Below are 18,782 nucleotides of genomic sequence, written 5' to 3' on the forward strand. Positions count from 1 at the left end.
CGCGGCCGCTGCGGAAATACACCAACTCTGCTTGACGAGTGTAGCCCTTATTTGGAGTCTCTCTGCGGTGATGCATTCCTCGGCAGTCAGCCATGCGGTGCACTTGAGAGGACGCGTCCTATCGATTGTTTTGGGTCTGATTAGATGGAATTCCAGTGATAAAAAGTATGAACGCCACAAGGCTCTGTTCCATTCCTTCCGAATGGGTCGTTGGTTTCGCCGTTCGTTTTTTTTTGCGCGCCAACGTGAGTTTCTTTGGTTGTCGTTGCTGAAACAATGTTCGAAGCCCTATGGAAGTCTAATCGGCTGAATTCAATGGTGAATAGATTCACCGATCAATTGGTAATTTATTCACTCTCGCGTTGTCTCGAGCGTGAATGATGACGGGCAATAAAATAAGCCAACCCGAGGAGGAAAATCCTTCGAGGAACGGTGTGTGAGCAACGGAATTATTTCCAATACGACTAAGGTATTCGCTGCACGGTATGATCCACATATAGCCGAAATTAATCATATATTCTGCATGTGAAACAGTTTCCTAGGAATGATAGATAGGTTTCAAAATAAAAATATTTCGCCTCCCACATGAACGCCGAGCTTGATTCAATATGCGGAAAAGCTTGTTTGCCACTCGTGGCGAATATTTCTCTTTCCCATCGATTTGCTGCTCCAGTTATAAATGAATCGAATAACAAATCTGCCAGAACTGACAGAGTAATACAAGAAATGCATGAAACCGCCCCGGCGACGACAATTGGTGAATGAAATAATTTGCATATTCATTCGTTATGCCCATGTATAATTTTGGGATCATAAATCGATTTGTCGTTTTGCAGCGTCTTTGAAGTGAGAACGCTGGGAAGCGAAGCGACCACAGCCAACGAAAAAGAACAGTTTTAATGGTTCGTAACTTATCTGTCACATTTGGCGAAACAACCAGCTGAATCTTCCGCAGAATGCTAATTGTTTTCGAATTTGTTCGCCCCGATTTGTAGTTGTTCTTGGTGTTACATATTTTTTGGGCGAACAAATGGAATCAGTTCACATGAGATGTCGTTTTTGAATGATTACTCATTACATGCATCATTCTTTCCAATATTAAAAACACTAAATTCTCTACATGTTTTGTAATATCAGTAAACTTGAGCACTTGCAAATTGGCATACCAAGACGAGGACTGGTTAAATACAAACAATACTTAACATACTTAGAATAGCATGATCCGATTTTTTGTTAAATGTTTGAGTTTTCCTGTAGTGAATTCGAAAAAAACGAGAACGGGTATTGCTTCAAATAAGATTTAAACGTAGGACTACGTCTAACCGGAATATACAGTTTTGTCTCAAATTCTGAACACTTAAGTTATTATTCAATTGTTTATAACATTGAAGTATAGTAAATTGACATTTAAAAATGAAGTGCTTGGAATTTGAGACTGTTCGGAATATGAGACAAAACGGTATGGGGAGTAAAATTAAAATCTAAACACTGAACATGTAGGAAAAAATGAAAGATTCCGAATGCTTATAACTCGAACATTTTTCAATAGATCGCAAATATGTTTGCATTAAATGATAGGAAATATACCTATCATTTGATGCATCTATAACGATGAATCACATTTTATTTTTCCTGAGATAAACACTTGAACAATTGTGCCAGTGTCAGTTTTGTTTGGTTCAGTTTGTACTCCTCAAACGGTACCGAACAAACGGAGCAGTCAGAGTGACAGATTTCCTCAACATATAAGGTGAATGATTTTGGTTTGTCCAGTAGAAAATATGATCTTGGTTTGTCCACTTTCTGAATGCTCTAGTTCAGCGCACCTGTGTCAAATCAGGCATTCAATTTTTGGTACGTATTCAGACCTTTTCTGGATTATAACACTTACGAATATTGTAAACATCATGCTTGCACACCATTTGTATCAGATTTATATATCTAAATTATGTAATTAATGCATCTCGATAACCTCAATTCTGATTATGGTTTGTCCAATTCGCTGATGTTGGTTTGTCCACATGATTACTATGGCAACCGCTCGGGGCGGTGCAGTTTGTTTATGTTGTCCTTAGTGCCACTTTTAAAATGTCCAAGAAAAGACAATATTCTGAAGAAAGCTTAAACTATGAATGGAGTAATGTGATGACAGTAAACTCAAGCAATGAGAAATGCAACATCTATTTGAAAATTCGATTTTTGTTTAATTCAATAAGAGTGATTTTTAAAACCGGACAAACCATTATCATTTTTCGAACAAACAATGATCAGAGGTGGACAAACCAAGATCATAATTTTTCTTCGAGGAAAATCGTTAGAAAACATAAAAATTTGGGTAATTTGAATGCCTCATAGTATTATTATCGACTAAAGACTTGGGGTTTTTCAACAAACCCAAACCTTTCTCAATTATATGTAATTTTAATGAAGAAAAATCGATTTGCATTTACTAGATGCGTGAAAACACACTAAATCGGGCAAACCAAAATCATTTTCCCTATTTTAAATCCAAGGGGTAATCGGCATTGCAAATACATGCAAGTTACGAGTACTTTCGTACTCGCGTGCTTTTGTGCATGCGGGAATGTGTTTCCCCAACACGGACTACAAATCGAGGAGCCTGGGAAAATCGTTATTACAGATACTAGAGGCGAATGAATCTTCAAAAGTACTCCTGAATAAGTATTGTGTTCGTACGCATTTTTGCAGTCCGTGTTAGGAAAACACAATCCGGGGTACAAAGTACCCCTGGCTTGCAAGAATCAATAATTTCAACTTCGATTTTTTATATTTAGCTTCAATCTTTACTATAAAAAATTGAAGTTGAAATTGTATAGGGTGTGGATTGAAGTCAGTCAGGCGTAGAAATGTGGATTGAAGTCAGTTGAATGAAGAGGCAGATTTGTATTCATTAGTCCCGTCAGTTAGAATAACCACTGACTGGACTAGTTCATCAGTCATCCTCACTCTCAAAGCTAGTCAATTCATTTTCTAGTCAATGTAAATTATGTTGACGACGAATGCCGATGTAGTGCTAGTCGAAGCGAAGCGACTGAGAGGATAGTCGATATTCATTTCCCATTTTCGAAGATTTCGGGCCCTGCTTCTGAGTCACATAGGTGAGCTGGCAAAAAAGTTGTCGCAAAATTATCAGAGAGTTATGCAAACTGCGATGGGCTGATCGAAGCCATTGACGTATTGTGAGTTCTTTGCAAGAAAGCTTTAATACTAGATCGTATGCACGAGTTCCTTCTACTAGCAGTTTGTGTTTCGACATTTCTGTGTTGATTGTACTTAAAGTGTGATGTATTACGCGAAGTAGATCTTGCGATGAAATATTTGTATACCAGAAGGTTCTTTTCTCTAGATAACGTTGTGACTAGACTCAATGTCCTGGTAATTTTTCTAATACGAGAATACCATTTGATGATGAGAATGGTGGATCCTTCGGTTTCGATGTTGATAGCTCAGGAATCTGGTACTTTGGTACTGAGAAAGACCGTTTGGATACGCTTGCACTGGAAAAATAAAATACTTTAGAAAATTTAAGCACACAAGAATACTAACGAAATAAAAGATTTTTATTTTCGCGATGCTTCACGTACATAAACAGAATGTGGAATAAATAATAATATGGGGATTGAGGATCAGTCCACATGGAGTGACGCGAGGCCCTACGTGGTAAATGGATTGGCTTTGTAGTCAATTGAAAGTGAATATACTAATGTTTATTGATATTGATATTAAGACGCGTGAAGAATTTGGGATTTCTTGTTCGTTTCATCTAATATTAAAATAAATATGATTCTGGGTTCGATGAATTGGATTTTTCATTAAAAAACGAAACAAAGACTTGCAAACAATGTTTAATTGGAGGGCTGACACCAAAGACACGGTTCCGGATGTCACCCGGTTACGCTACGCCACTGCACAATGGTCCAGGAGATGTTTTTAAGTCGAAATTAGCATTTAGAGTTCGACAGTTATTCTGTAGACAAAAACTGTCTTCGACAAAGTTGTTACATATGATAGAGCGCTCATTACTGTGTTATCAGAAATAGGGTGACCAAAATTGTCGATGAAATAAAAAATATAACTTTTTTATCTTTATAGATAGAAGTAATCATAGTTCGATAATGTTATAGTCCCAACTATTTGAGATATCTTTGTAGAGCAAAGCTTTTTTCTGTCTCTTGAAATAATATTTTGCGATGCAGAACTTGTCAATATCTCAACTTCACTCAAAGTTATTGATATTTCTCCCCAAAAAAACACGTTCTTTTCATTTGTTTGTCAAATATTTGTTGACGGAGTCTGGAAGAACAAATTTCACTGTTATTTTTTGTGTTTGAGTAAATTCAAATTGAAACCATGAGTATTTAGATAAAAAAAACATCGATAACTTCGAGTAGGAAATATAAAAGTTAAAGTAAAAAAACCGTTTTTTCATGGTTACCCCAATGCAACTTAGATAGAAAGTGTGCTCCCGTGGCCGAGTGGTTAGCGTCATAACTAACATGCCGGGTGTTCGGGTTTGATTCCCGTTCTGGTCGGGGGAATTTTTCGTCAAAGAAATTTCCTCCGACTTGCACTGTGATCACGCGTATTCTAGAGCTTGCCACTCAGAATGCATTCAAGGCGTGTTGTGTTATTTGGCATAGAAATCTCAACTAAGTACTAATAAAAATGACGCAAGTAATACTACGTTGAGACGGCGAAGTTCCTCTAGGAACGTTAGTGCCATTGAAGAAGAAGAAGAAGCTTCAGTAAACAGAACATCGTTAATCGTTATTTACCACTGACTACTTGGACCCAAACTACAAAGTAATTATATGCGAATTATCCTCTGAAATTAAACAAAATATTTGTTTACCTTCCTAGAATATGTGAACAATCGTCCAAACTGATGATTTGTCGAAGATATCAGGTTGAATAAACCAAATTCCACGAGAAATGCCTTAAAAACGATGCGCACAAAACTACGGCCAAATGCGAGAGCTCTACTCAAGTACAGGGTGACTCATATATATAACCCATATAACCCACTTCTAATTTTTTTGTCGAGTGTATATACACTAGAAGTGGGTTATATCTTTGATATAACCGCAAGGTGGACGTAGGACTAACGTTGACTTAGCAATCAATAAGTAACAAGCATATAAATCTTAGACGTTTCATCTTTCGAATAAAGTGATTATCATACCACTTCGTTTAGCTGGAAAATAATTATTAACATTCAAAGGGGGAATCGATTCCTCCTCGGAAATACCCAGCGCAAAAAATATCCACTCCCCAAACCCCGACAATTGGAATCATCGTTGGTCCGAAGCAGGATTATTAACGATTGAGAAGGAATTGATTACACAGCGAAAATAAGACCACCTTCGCAACAATTCCAACTTCCCAATAACGACGATCGATTGCAGCATTCGTAAACAAATAATTTTATAACGCTGCTTTTATAAATGTGATTTTTTCGATATGTAATATAAAACCACTTTGATCATATCCACTACACCGCATCATACTATATCAAATCCATAGTCAATCCGAGTACAATAGTACTCGCTGCTTGCATCTAATTTTCTATGCCAATTTCCCCTGGCTCCATGGTTTTAAAATCTGTGTTAGGGAAACATTCCGATTTGCAGAAACGCATGCGAATACAAAAGTACCCGCAGTACCCTTCATGATTTTGAAGTCTGTGTGAGGGAAACATTCCAATTTGCCGAAACGCAAACGAGTACAAAATTACCCGCTGCTTGCATCTAATTTGCTATGCCAACTTCCCCTGGCTCCATGGTTTCGAAGTCTGTGTTAGGGAAACATTCCGATTTCCAGAAACGCAAGCGAGTACAAAAGTACCCGCAGCTTGAACCTATTTTGCAATGTTGATTTCCCCCTGGCTCCATGGTTTTGAAGTCTGTGTTAGGGAAACATCCATCCATTCCAGCGATCGTATCTCAATCGTTTCGCAATTATAACTGAGTGGATTTCCGAGCGGCACTCGCTTATATACCGATTGGTGTGATTTCAATAGCCTGTTTTGAAAGCAATTTTAGGTCTATTGAAAAAAATTTTTGGATCAAAAAGCAACAAGCATATAACGCGTAGACATTTTATCTTTCGAATGAAGTGTTTATCATACAATTTCGTTCAGCTGTTTAGGAGCTATTAACGCTCAAAATCTCGTTCTCCGGCGTAACGCTTTCGTTTTCGAAAGTTTGAACTTACACCCCAGTATAGAAGTGAAAGACGTAGTCCTACGTTAAAATTAGAGGAACAGAGTGCGAAGTAGGATAGGAAATTTTAAGTGATTTTTGACATGCTGTAACTTCGTGAAAAATTAACGCATATCGATGGGATGCGCATCATTTTGAAGCTACAACTTTCAGGTATTGAACTAATTCATGTATTTTTTTTTATCTTGACATGTGTAGGTGTAGTGGGTAACAATATCGGGAAGAAATGAAAAATCGATTCAGCAAATACAATTAACCTTATCAACCAGCTTTGATTTGGTTCCAAGAATGTTCCTGTAGGACCTTCCTACACAGAGATATATCAGTTTAAGTGAAAAATTAGCCCTTCGTCTTTGATGATGAATAATTCATTGATCAACCATCACATCGCAAATCGAAAGGCAGTTTTGAAAACCCATAATCTTCATAAGGATAATTTGTTACTTGGACGAATTTTTTTTTAAATTTTTTGCATGAATTTCAAAAAAGTGCCAAAAACAGGAATTTTATGGTGCTTTACAAAATCCACTGTAGTTCTGCAAGTATCGCAGTAAGTTCTAATGTTTGCAGACAAATTTTTAGCCTAGTGTATTCCCTAAACATCTGTGAACGTTTCATATTGAGACGTTTAGCCGTTTTTTCTAGCCGATTTTTCAAAATTTGGAGTAAATTAGAAGAGCATTTAATCGCAAATCGTATCAGAAGTACAAAATCCTACGCGGCTCTCGGAATGAACGATTCGTAACTTTCGTCTTTTTGAGTTTGTGGGTGAAGAGTGCGTGTATGTGTTGAAATGCGTATGGCTTTGTGTGAGCATCAATACTCCTTACAATATGTGTACCTACAAATGAAAACAAAAGTCTGATCTGATTTGCGATTAAATGCTCCTCTAATTTCTTCTAAACTTTGAAAAATCAGCTAGAAAAAATGGCTGAACGTATCAATAAGAAACATTCACAGATGTTTTTGGTAGAGGAGAGGGAGGCAAGTTGGCGAGGGAGGCAAGATGACGAATCGGTAATTTGACCCGTTGTAATGAAGGTAGCGCCACCTACTTTTTACTGAATCATAACAAGGCCAAACTTTGTACTCGGTAACTCTGCCGAAAACGTTATCACAAAAAAGTGAAAAATAAAAATGATAAAAATCGTGATTTTGTTATTTTTTCCGTTTTTTCAAATTTCATTATCCACTTTATGAGAGAAGTTAAAATTTCAGAATAATTTTATACATGATAGAGGTACTCTATTGTACATAATCTGTTTGTTTCCGGCGAATTTAAATCATGTTTTTTTTCAGCTAATTTTTTTTTATTGAAAAAGTCGCTTGGGGGCAAGTTGGCGAACTGCAACATTATGTTAATTTTTGGTTTTTTATTGCAGATGGTTAGAACTTATAAGCGAAAAAGAGACCAATATTGGTCGGACACTAGTTTGGAGAACGTTATGAAAGCTATAGAAGATGGTTTGTCTGTTCTGGATGCTTCAAAACAGTTCGGTGTGCCAGAACCAACTTTGAGACGCTATCGACGAAAATATACAGACAGGTCGGACAATTTCAGGTGGTCCAATAAAGGCCGCTTTAAAGCCACATTCAGGTCCAGCTTCGAAGAATTGCCTATTCGTTTGCGGTTAAAAATGGCATAGACCACCCTTTCAAAGGAACATGCGCTGGACGGACATGGGTTGAAATGTTTATGAGGGCTCATAAGCTATCTTTGAGAAAGCCCGAAAATACCTCAGTGGCTCGATTAATTGTTACTTATTTTTTCGAACTTTGTGAGATATACGAGCTCAGTATCGTTTTCCTGCGTGTGACATTCTAAGTTCCAACTGAAAGTAACCTTTTGCTCGCTACTTTGCCCAGCTAGCTCACCTGTTCCTTTCTCAGGGTCGGCTTCCGATCTCGGGAGGACTCACACAAAGACGCACGAATTTCGAAAGAACCGATTAAACACCACCGAAGTAGAAAGGACTGATGAGATGAATAATAAATGGAACTTGATGAAGATATATTTTTTATTAATTTATTTGGTTAGTAAGCCCAATGTGCTCCTTCGTCGTCGGTCGTTGGGAGGGGGAGGAAGGGGTACCTTATAACGTTCTCGTTGGTGGCAGGCGAAATGTTGGTCTCGGTTCGTCCAGTACCTGTCCAGGCCGTTCTTCCCTAGGTCCAGGTGTCTCGTGTTGGAAAATTCTGTGATTCAGCCAAACTCCACAATGGCGGTATTTGGGTCGGATATCCTGACGATGTTGTTTTTCACACTTTCTAGGCCATTAGCAGTAGGTCCAGAACAAGTGTGGCCAGAGATTAAATTCCGGGGTCACACATGAGAGCAGCGGAGTGTGTACCGGAACGTTCCTAGAGTACAAGACTATCAGCGGATGTCTTCCTGTTGTACTCCTTTTTTACCACACCACTATTCACTTGCTTCTAATTTTTCTCAAACTTTTCCGTCTATTTCGCTCTCTATCTCTGGTATTAATGGTCGAGCCCATCCTTTTTGCTTTCCTTCAAACCTCCTTTCTCTCCCCTTCCCGTTTTCTCCCTCCTCCTCACTTTCTATTCCTTCCTTCCTTTCTGTTCCGTCACTAGTGACAGTGACAGCTTGGTGGGAATTATAATCTCGCCCAGGCGTTACGCCGTCCTTGTGACACAGTGGGCTTACCATAGTGGGGTTAGTAATACAATTTCAATTTCAATTTAATTCTAACTACAATAATAATAAACACCAGTCCAAAAACAGATTTTATACAAAAAAACAAAATCCACCACGGTGACGCCTAATTGTTCCGTATTTCAACGGTAACACAACCAAGGATAAATAAATAATTGTTATTACATTTTGTTGATTTTTAGGTGACCAAACCATATTCGCCAACTTGTCTCCAGGCATTCGCCATCTTGCCTCCACGTGGAGGCATGATGGCGAATTCCACGCTTTTTGCGGTGGACAAGTTTTTCAAGTTTTTTTGCCCATACAATAGATAATATGATAGAAAACACTTCAGGCTATTTGAATCAGCATCAACATTAAAAAAAAAAATCCAAGATCCAGGGCTCGCCAAAGCTTAACGTCGCCAACTTGGCTCCCTCTCCCCTACTTTTTTTTAAATCGATGCAAAAAATTTAAATAATTTTTTTTCGTCAAAGTAACAAATTATCTTTGTGCATATTTTCATGGAGTTTTTAAAACTGCCTTTCGATTTTCGGTGCGATGGTTGCTTATTGAGTTATTCATCATCAAAGACGATGGGGTATTTTTTCATTCCAACTGAAATATCTCTTCGTGGGAAAGTCCTAGAGGAACGTTCTTGGAACCAAATTAAAACTGGTTTATAAGGTTAATTGGATTTGCTATTGAGTTGGTTAGTCCAGAATATTCTTGAAAAAACAACAAAAAACGATTTTTTTCATTTCTTCCCGATATTGTTGCCCAATACACCTACAATACCAAGACAAAAATATGTACATAGAATATACCAATACCCTAAAATTGTAGTTTCAAAATGGTGTGCATCCCATCGATATGCGTTGATTTTTTACGAAGTTACAGCATGTCAAAAATCACTCAAAATTTCCGACTTATCACTCTGCTCCTCTAATGTTTTTGTCGAGTGTATTTTTACACACTGAAACCAAATTTCACTCAAATCAGTCGTATGAATACTGCAATTATTGTACCACCAGGTGAAAAAACAAGGTATCGAGAAAAACGCGTTTTGTCCTCACTCATACTGCGATTCGTTGTAATGAAAACAAATATTTTTTTTCATATTTTTAAGGGTACGTTTTCAATGCTTCTCTCTCTTAATTTCTTGGTTTTCCAGAACGGGGAATTTAAGTCAATGTAAAAATAGCAATGAAACTGGATGAAAATTAAAAACTTTCAAACTTGCATTGACACACTTGGTATTGAAAGTTAATTCGTGTCGCAAAAAGGCTTTATAAGCACTCAAAAAATTGGGTTTATGAGACTCAAATGATCCATAATCCAAATTATGCTACCTAATTAGATTTATCATTCGTGTGTGCTAATAAGTTGACCACCTTATATAAGCTATTGAAACTCTGAGATTTTTGTTACATTGGTATTGTAGCACCAATTTATTTTAGATCCAACAAATCTAGTTTAATCGTATCGGTGCAAACAAATCAAACTTCTCATAGGAAGACGCCAGCATACCAGCTTCAAATCAGCACAAACCCCCCACATGTTTTTTTTGCCAGATGAATTCTTCCGCCCGCTCATAATGAGACCTTGAATGGAGGTAGTAAAAATAATGAAAAAATAAAATGAGATTAGATTCCCCCCGGCAGTTGAGATTGCGGCGGCGTTGGTGGAGGTGGTGGGAGCGACTGCAGAAGTTCGCTTAATCAGAGATGCGATGACCGAAGACGATGATGATTGCGATGAAGATGACGGCGACGAGAGCAATCCCGGACTCGACCAACTACAAATTGACTACAATCTTGTGTGTTTGTGACTTTGAAACCCCGAACTCCGCTTCGCGCAAAGAGAGGGATGAGTGTATGCACCATAGCACCGGTTCGGTTATTTTTGCATTATTTTCATATTAATAAACCTATAAACCAACCTCGATGGCAGCGTCTGTTCCACATTTCGCGTGAATCCGTAATAAGATGACTGTGTGCGGCGGATTACGGTGCCATTCCACAATTCAATTTCAGCCTCGCGTTCGCAATGGGGGAAATATGATTGAGCCTAAGGTAAGCTGGAAAGGTTATTTGTGAAATTGCGTTTTATAGTGACATTTATGTCTCAAAACTAACCATTTGAACTTTGTGTGGCTGGTAAGTCCGAGCAATTGAGGGGTGGATTAACATCACTCGGACAACATCGTGAACATCCATTTGCGGACGAACGGACGGGCGGAATGTGGAAGCCCCTGAAATCCGTATTAACATTATTTAGTGCAACCTTCAGAGGTATACTGTTGGATTACGTTGTTTCAGCGAAATCGTCGATGAATAAGTGAAATGTTCGAACCATAAAAGCTTGAGGTTGATCTGATTCATTGGCTGACTGTACAATTCGTAGAGGGAATATGTAATTGGCTAGATCCAGCGATACTACAAAAAGAATTCCAGGATAACGGACGAGTTCAAATTTAAAACATGACAAAAAGGATCTAAAGATTATTCACCCAATGTCTTTCATTAGAATATTTAGATTCAATAGAATAAGTCTCGAACACTATCTGGAACATATTTTTCAATACCCAAACGTGTTCTAGATTATAAGATAACCCGAAATTATGGTAAACCTCAACCGACAAACCAAACCGCAAATGGATGTTTCATTCCTTGTAAAGTGAGTACATTCTGAATCCCGTATGGCCATCTATAGTACTGTTCTATCGGTATCAACATATACAGTCTCCTCCGAGACTCATCAATCGAGCATTGTTCTGAAAGCGGCACAAACCTTGCATCGCCCACAATACCTTCCCCCATGTTAGCTGAGAGTGATACCAACTCAACACAACCTGACTGCAGTCACCTGCAGAAGATATCTACTCCTTCTCAGCGCTTGTGGTACAACTTAGCGACCTCGAGGCGGTTCAAAGGTTCATCAAAAATCGTATAAAGCTTGTGATTTTATCAACACATCGGAATATTACGATACCGTATGGTAAAATTTCAAACGTTAACCTTGGGATTTGTTGAGCTGCGCGTTGACGACTTTCGTTACTTCTACCCTACGCCGAGTGATGAATCCGGTTGGCTTTGCACCAGGGATGTACTGTTGGGACCACATATCGTCGATACCTTCACCGTACGGAGCATGCATTATTGCATCGAGAAGGGATAAGGCGAATAAAACTAGTTCGCCTGTATGGTACCGGTGACTCAAGCATCATCGATGGAAAATCAATTAACTCACTCGTGCGACCTCTCCCCCGATTCAGCGGATTTAGGGTTGTTCAAAAGAACATCGTCTTGCCACTATGCCAGAATCGAACTCATCGATTTATTTCTAGATAATATCAGAAAAAAAAATCCAATTTCAATGAATGGCGCCAAAATTATGTTTTAGTCATCCCCAAAACGAATGGGAATGTCGTTAAAGTGTTGCGCGGTGCAAGACAGAAAATAATGAGCCTTCGCATCTCCGGGGGCATCTTCTCGTGTATCGCTCGAAGGCTGGCAGATTCATCGAACTGCTGCAAAGTGGTGCTGTGGGGGTCTGCGCGGGAAGATGAGATCGACGCGATGCGACGAAACTTGTTGAGCGTTGTTGTATAACTTCATAAGATCCGTGTTTGGACGAACATACGAAACCGAGAATCGGCGGTGGCGGCAGCAGCAGCGACGACTAGTGACTGGAACGAGCCACCAAGGAAGCCCACGGAGTGATAGTCGAGTCGGAGCAGCAACAACTTCCCGGCCAAGATACAATATTGGTTTAATTAGATTAGAGACGAGAGAGAAAGGAATTATTATGACTCACATATCTGTGCTGCGCGGTATGAGCGCAGTATGGGATATAAAAAGAGGGTTAATAAGGTCAGTATCTGTTTGACTGACTATGGGCGCTTTGGGGGAAAACTGGCGAGAGCTGGCAATGGGGTAGCTATTATAGTGAAATTAATTAAATTTTTGCAGCCCACACACTCGAAGACGATTTTTTGCGGGATGATAAAATGCCATTATTTAGTGGTCTATCCGCCGTTCAAGGAGATCGAACCTTGGCGCAGTATCAGGAGATAATCAAATAGAGTTAATGGGTTCACCTCGAAGGTCACGTAGGCGGATTTGAAAGATCCATTTTCTGTGCAGGTTCAAAATGAGAGTGTATATTTGCATTAATATGGTATGGAACCGTTGAATTCATTACGTCAGATTTGCAGTTAAGTCAATGTAATGAAAATAACGACAAACGATATCTTGGCCAATGATGAAAATAAAGTGTGTTAGAAACCATTGAAATCATTATGAAATGGAACGATTGCGAGATGGTGAGATTACTACCTGAGAGGGGGGGGAGGTTGGTACTGCCATTTAAATGAACCATACATTTCTGCATAATTCAAGAACTAATCAAGCAAAGGGAACCAAATTTGACATTTCGAGGTTTTAGGGGACAAGAAACATTTCTAAGGTGGTTCAATACTCCTCCCACATTTCTAAGGGGGGCTGGCATACAAAAGAAACACAAATTTCTGCATAACTCGAGAACTAATCAGGCAAATGGAGAAAAATTGGGATTTGAGGGTTTTTGAGTACGATGAATGCTTCTAGTCCATTTGATGTTTACGGGGACGAAATTGATCTTTGATCGAAAGTGGAAATGGATTTTAATGTGATAGAACGCACTCCTATATCGTAAGATCAAAACTCAAGAAAGGAATTGTCCGATTTAGGGCTGTCTTCATTCTATCATATTTTTCTGTATAAAACATTTATTTCAAGTAATGGAGAAACATGTTACAGTCAACTCTCCCTATCTCGATATCCAAGGGGACCATCGAGTTAGAGAGGTATCGAGATACAGCACATTTTTTCATAATTTTTTTTTTATGTCATGAGTTGATATATTAGGGTAAGTGTCCCTATTATGGTATAAATTTGAATTTTTAATTCATCCCCTTAAAGTCAGAAAACACCTTCCTCACATATTTTTTCCAGATTCTATCAGGAGGTGATAGACGGTTACATTTCACGAAAAAAATACTTCTTAGCATATGTTCGAATTTCAACGATGACAGAGTTACAGATTTTTTTTGTTTCGTACTCTGTTTCCTCAAACTGGCTCTACATTGAAAAGTACGCTACATAGGCCGATTCTGTTGCTCGCATCTGAAAGATGAGAAAATTTAGTACAGGATACAGTAGTGGAACATTTAAATTAGTGAGTTTAAATAACATGTTGGAAGTGGAATATTTAAAAGTTTGTTTTTTTTTAATGTGTAATTATTGATTTCATCCCAACAATTCATACTAAACTTGATTGTTTCTATCAATCAAGTTAAAGCTCTCTAATCACTCAATAATTTGTTTTTTGACGTCCAATTTATATCTCTCTTAATTTCGCTACAATATCGATATAAACAATTCATAAAAAATAAAATATAAAAACTTCAATCAAAATCTCCAAAAATGGCGATATTTTCAACCCACTGTACTTATAAAAGTCACTTAAATGTCATTCTAACGTTAAAAGATTACATTTTTTCATGAAATATTTTAATTATAAAAAACAAATTTTTTCAAACTGTATATAATCGAGTTCAAAATTTTATATAATCGAATCATATATAATCGAGTCCGACCTGAATAAGGAACTAGGTTAACAAAGAAAATATTGATTAAGTATGTTATTCAAACTAAATTGTAACGATCACGATCACTGTTCAATCACAAAGAAATGTTCAAATAGTTTCACAGGAATATTTTCAGTTGATTTCAATATTCCGGACATATTCTTCAGGTTCGATTAAAGTTCGAAGGAGTAATTTGAACACAATCATCTGAACCTTCCTGATATATCGGTATCTGGCATCAGAATACAGTAAATCTCATTTTAGTCCTTTTCGTACTAATCATTAAAGGACGTTGAGCAACCGAACGGTACTGTACGGTCGACATCAGCAAACTCACGTTGCATAAATTATGCCAGCGAAATATCACCATCAATCACCAAATTGAAGGAAATTTCGGTTTTCCGGAATCAATTTTGAATAGTCTCATATTTAACTTTATTGATCCAAGAGCGTGAAAGTATTTCAATTGAATAGAATTCCGATATATCTGAAGTGTCCTAGAGTGCATTTAAACACAGTATGAGTGTTGAATAACATCAATACCGTCGTATCCTCCATTTCTTGCAGTCTTCGTTTTACCAATTCATGGCGATAGTACTATTTTAGGTCCTTGCGGCTGAACTTCGGAAGTAGAATTAGATGTGAAAAATGGTAAGCTTATCGATTTGAGCTTTGGTTGGAGAGTTCTTGGGTGCGTTGTTCAGTTATCAACGAACAGGCCTACTTTTGAGGAGAAAGATATATAAGTATGTCACACTACCATTACACATAATTCCCGAATGAATACCTTTCTCTTTCATTTGGTAATTTTTTTTCAAGTTGCAAAATTCATTCCTCAAGAAGCATTAAGGTCATACAGGCTTTGGTGTTGCTCTCGTATATCATCGGTTACATTTTTCCTTTTTGTAACATCGTGGGTTTTTACTCTTTCCAGTGACCAGCAACGGTAGTGTATCACTTCCGTCCATGTTGATTGTGCTTTGAAGTTAGGAATTCTCAGTTCCCAAATTCGCAAGCCTGCTCCCAAAGAATAGAACCTGAGAGAGATGAATCGTTTTTTTGTGACTTGATAGGCAAAAAAATCCATTGACCGCACCAGCTTTTCGTTCGAGACCAACATTATACGTTTTGACGTAGGACTACGTCTAACCGGAAGATATAGGGGGTGAAATGAAAATCTAGGCACTGAACAAGTAGGAAAAAATGCAAGATTTGGAACGCTTATAACTCGAGCATTTTTCAATAGATCGCAAAAGTTTTTGCATCAGTTGATAGCAAATATATCTACGCATCTATCATAACGAATAACATTTCATTTTTCTTGAGATAAATAATTGAATAATTGTGAAATATCAAGCATTGTCCAAATGCACTATGTGCCCATTTTTGATTGGTCCATTTTGTGCTCCTCAAATCGCACCGACCAAAACGGGCAATCAGAGCAGCAGAGAAATACAATGAAGCACGATTAGAAAGGAAAAAGACGGGTGGGTAATGTCGGGGACATAACCGGAGTGACGTAGGACTATACAAAGGGGACAGCTTTTGTTAAATATATGTTTTAAATATATTGTTTTATTTTCTTCTCCTACGTGAATACCTACCTATCTACCTGAAAAATGGATTAGTTTACTGTTTACTCTTTATGAATATGTTGATGGTTCTGAAATGAACCTTTGGTGTTGTGTTTTTGTTATCACTCGATATTCCCATCTTGTTCGGTTAAACCTTCCTGTTTAGCTATTGCGTTTGCCACTCGCCACAGCTTTCACAGTTGGAAAATTTCTTCCCATCCGACTTGTCACATATTGTTCAGTAAATTACATTTAATGCGACGTGCCGGAGAAACACTTTGCCACTCACTGAAACTAATTGTTGCCTTGATGAGCGCCGAACCGAAGCTGCTCTGTTCTTGATGCGAGTTTTCTGATTGTCGTGAGCAGCTTTGCACGCCAACTCGAGCACTCCGACGGCCGAAACTCTATAATCGCTGTTAGGTATACTGGTGCTTCGGCACCAATCTGTTCGGCCTAGTTACCCTTGCGGAGCAATCAGTGAATGCGACCAACAGGGAACTGGAGACCTGCACGGTTCGAGTGAGACTTTGCCTTTCCCTTAACTTGTCCTCCTTTGTTACGTCCACGATGCCGATGCCGTACAACCACACGGGTTTACGGTTTGAAAGAAAATAAGATATTTTTTTGGGGTCCGAGTGTTTTATACTCTAGCGGTACACACTCACAGGATAGAGACAAATCGGCGGACTCAGCCAGAGGGGCGTGTCCAACGAGACGAACGAATGAGCGTTAAAAGGGAGCGATGGCAAAAAAAAATACATTCATTACGATTTGTTCGCTTGTTGGATTCACATGCGGGCTAAAAAGGGTCCTTTTCAGGATCACTAAATTACCTTCAATCTAAAGAGTTTATTGTTTTGTTATCACTCGATATCCCCATCTTGTTCGGCTAAACCTTTCTGTTTAGCGATTGCATTTGCCACTCGCCACAGCTTTCACAGTTGGAAAATTTCTTCCCATCCAGCTTGTGACATATTTTACAGTAAATAACATTCAATGGCACGTCGCATTATCACCACTCAGTGTCGGATTGGAGGTAATTTTAACCTGTAATTGAACATTTGCGATGACAGTGGTACAGTGTCGACTTTCAATGTGGGGTCATAATTTGGACCCCGAACTCTATGTTTACAAAAATGTCCAAATAAATATGTCGCATTACAGGTCCGTCCAATTAGCTAAATGTCGAGATAAGTGTAAATTACTGTACTTTCAATCTAGAAGCAATTTAAGAATTGATGATAATCAATAAGCTCAGAACAACTGCCAAATTCACATACTCATCATATCCTGGCAAACAAATTATGAAAAAATCAATTTGTGTTTTATTATTATTTTGGATATTGTTTTAGAAAGCATTGAGCTGTATTTCCTAAACTCTTTTTTGGAAGGTTTAATGGCCCTGATAAGTGTCGTGTTTTATGGAATGTATCCAATTAAGAAAACTTAGTACTCGTGGTTTTGAAAAAAACCATTTCGAACGCCCTCGATGCCGCCTTGTTCTGGATTTGCCACCAAAGTAGTTTGTATAAAGAACAAACTTTTTTCTTCTGCTACCAGCTGCCGTTTTGCGATTGCGTTTGCCACTCGCCACTCGCTGCAACTGCCTGTTGTCTTGATGTCCACCGAACCGAATGTGTTCTGTTCCGAATGCGGGTTTTCGTATCGCCGCGAGCAGCTTTGCCGGCTAACTCGATCACTTCAGCGGCCGAAACTATATAACGCCGGCTAGTGGACTGGTGTACTGGTACTAACGCGCTCGGCCTAGCTACCCTTGCGAGGAACTCCAGATCAACACGGTTCGAGCGGGATTTTGCCTTTTCCTTCACTTTTCCTCCTTTACCATGTCCAGACATGGCTGCTTGGGTTGGTTTGTTGATGTGTTGTGATGCGAACCGATGTGGTGTACGGTTTGGCTGAGAATGATCGTTACGGCAGCGGAGCGGGAATTTTTAAGCTGACTGGCTGGCTCGAGAATTACGCATGTGTGAGACTGCGACCAATATTTCGTTCATTGTTTTCTTTTTCCTTTCCAATCGTGCTTCATTCTATTTCGCTGCTGCTCTGGTTGCCCGTTTTGGTCGGTACGATTTGAGGAGCACAAAATGGACCAATCAAAAATGGGCACATAGGGCATTTTGACAATGCTTGATATTTCACAATTATTCAATTATTTATCTCAAGAAAATTGAAATGTTATTCGTTATGATAGATGCGTAGATATATTTCCTATCAATTGATGCAAAAACCTTTGCGATCTATTGAGAAATGCTCGAGTTATAAGCGTTCCAAATCTTGCATTTTTTCCTACTTGTTCAGTGCCTAGATTTCCATTTCACCCCCTATATCTTCCGGTTAGACGTAGTCCTACGTCAAAAGAAAAAAAAATGAACGAAACATTGGTCGCAGTTTCACACATGCGTATTTCTCGAGCCAGCCAGTCAGCTTAAAAATCCCCGCTCCGCTGCTGTAACGATCATTCTCATCGAAACCGTACACCACATCGTTACGCATCACATCACATCAACAAACCAACACAAGTAGCCATGTCTGGACAGGACAAAGGAGGAAAAGTGAAGGGAAACCTAGTCGGCTTTATATAGTTTCGGCCGCCGAAGTGATCGAGTTAGCTGGCAAAGCTGCTCGCGATGATAAGAAAACCCGCATTCAGAACA

The sequence above is a fragment of the Toxorhynchites rutilus genome, chromosome 2, assembly GCF_029784135.1.
Source record: "Toxorhynchites rutilus septentrionalis strain SRP chromosome 2, ASM2978413v1, whole genome shotgun sequence".
Taxonomy (NCBI): domain Eukaryota; kingdom Metazoa; phylum Arthropoda; class Insecta; order Diptera; family Culicidae; genus Toxorhynchites; species Toxorhynchites rutilus.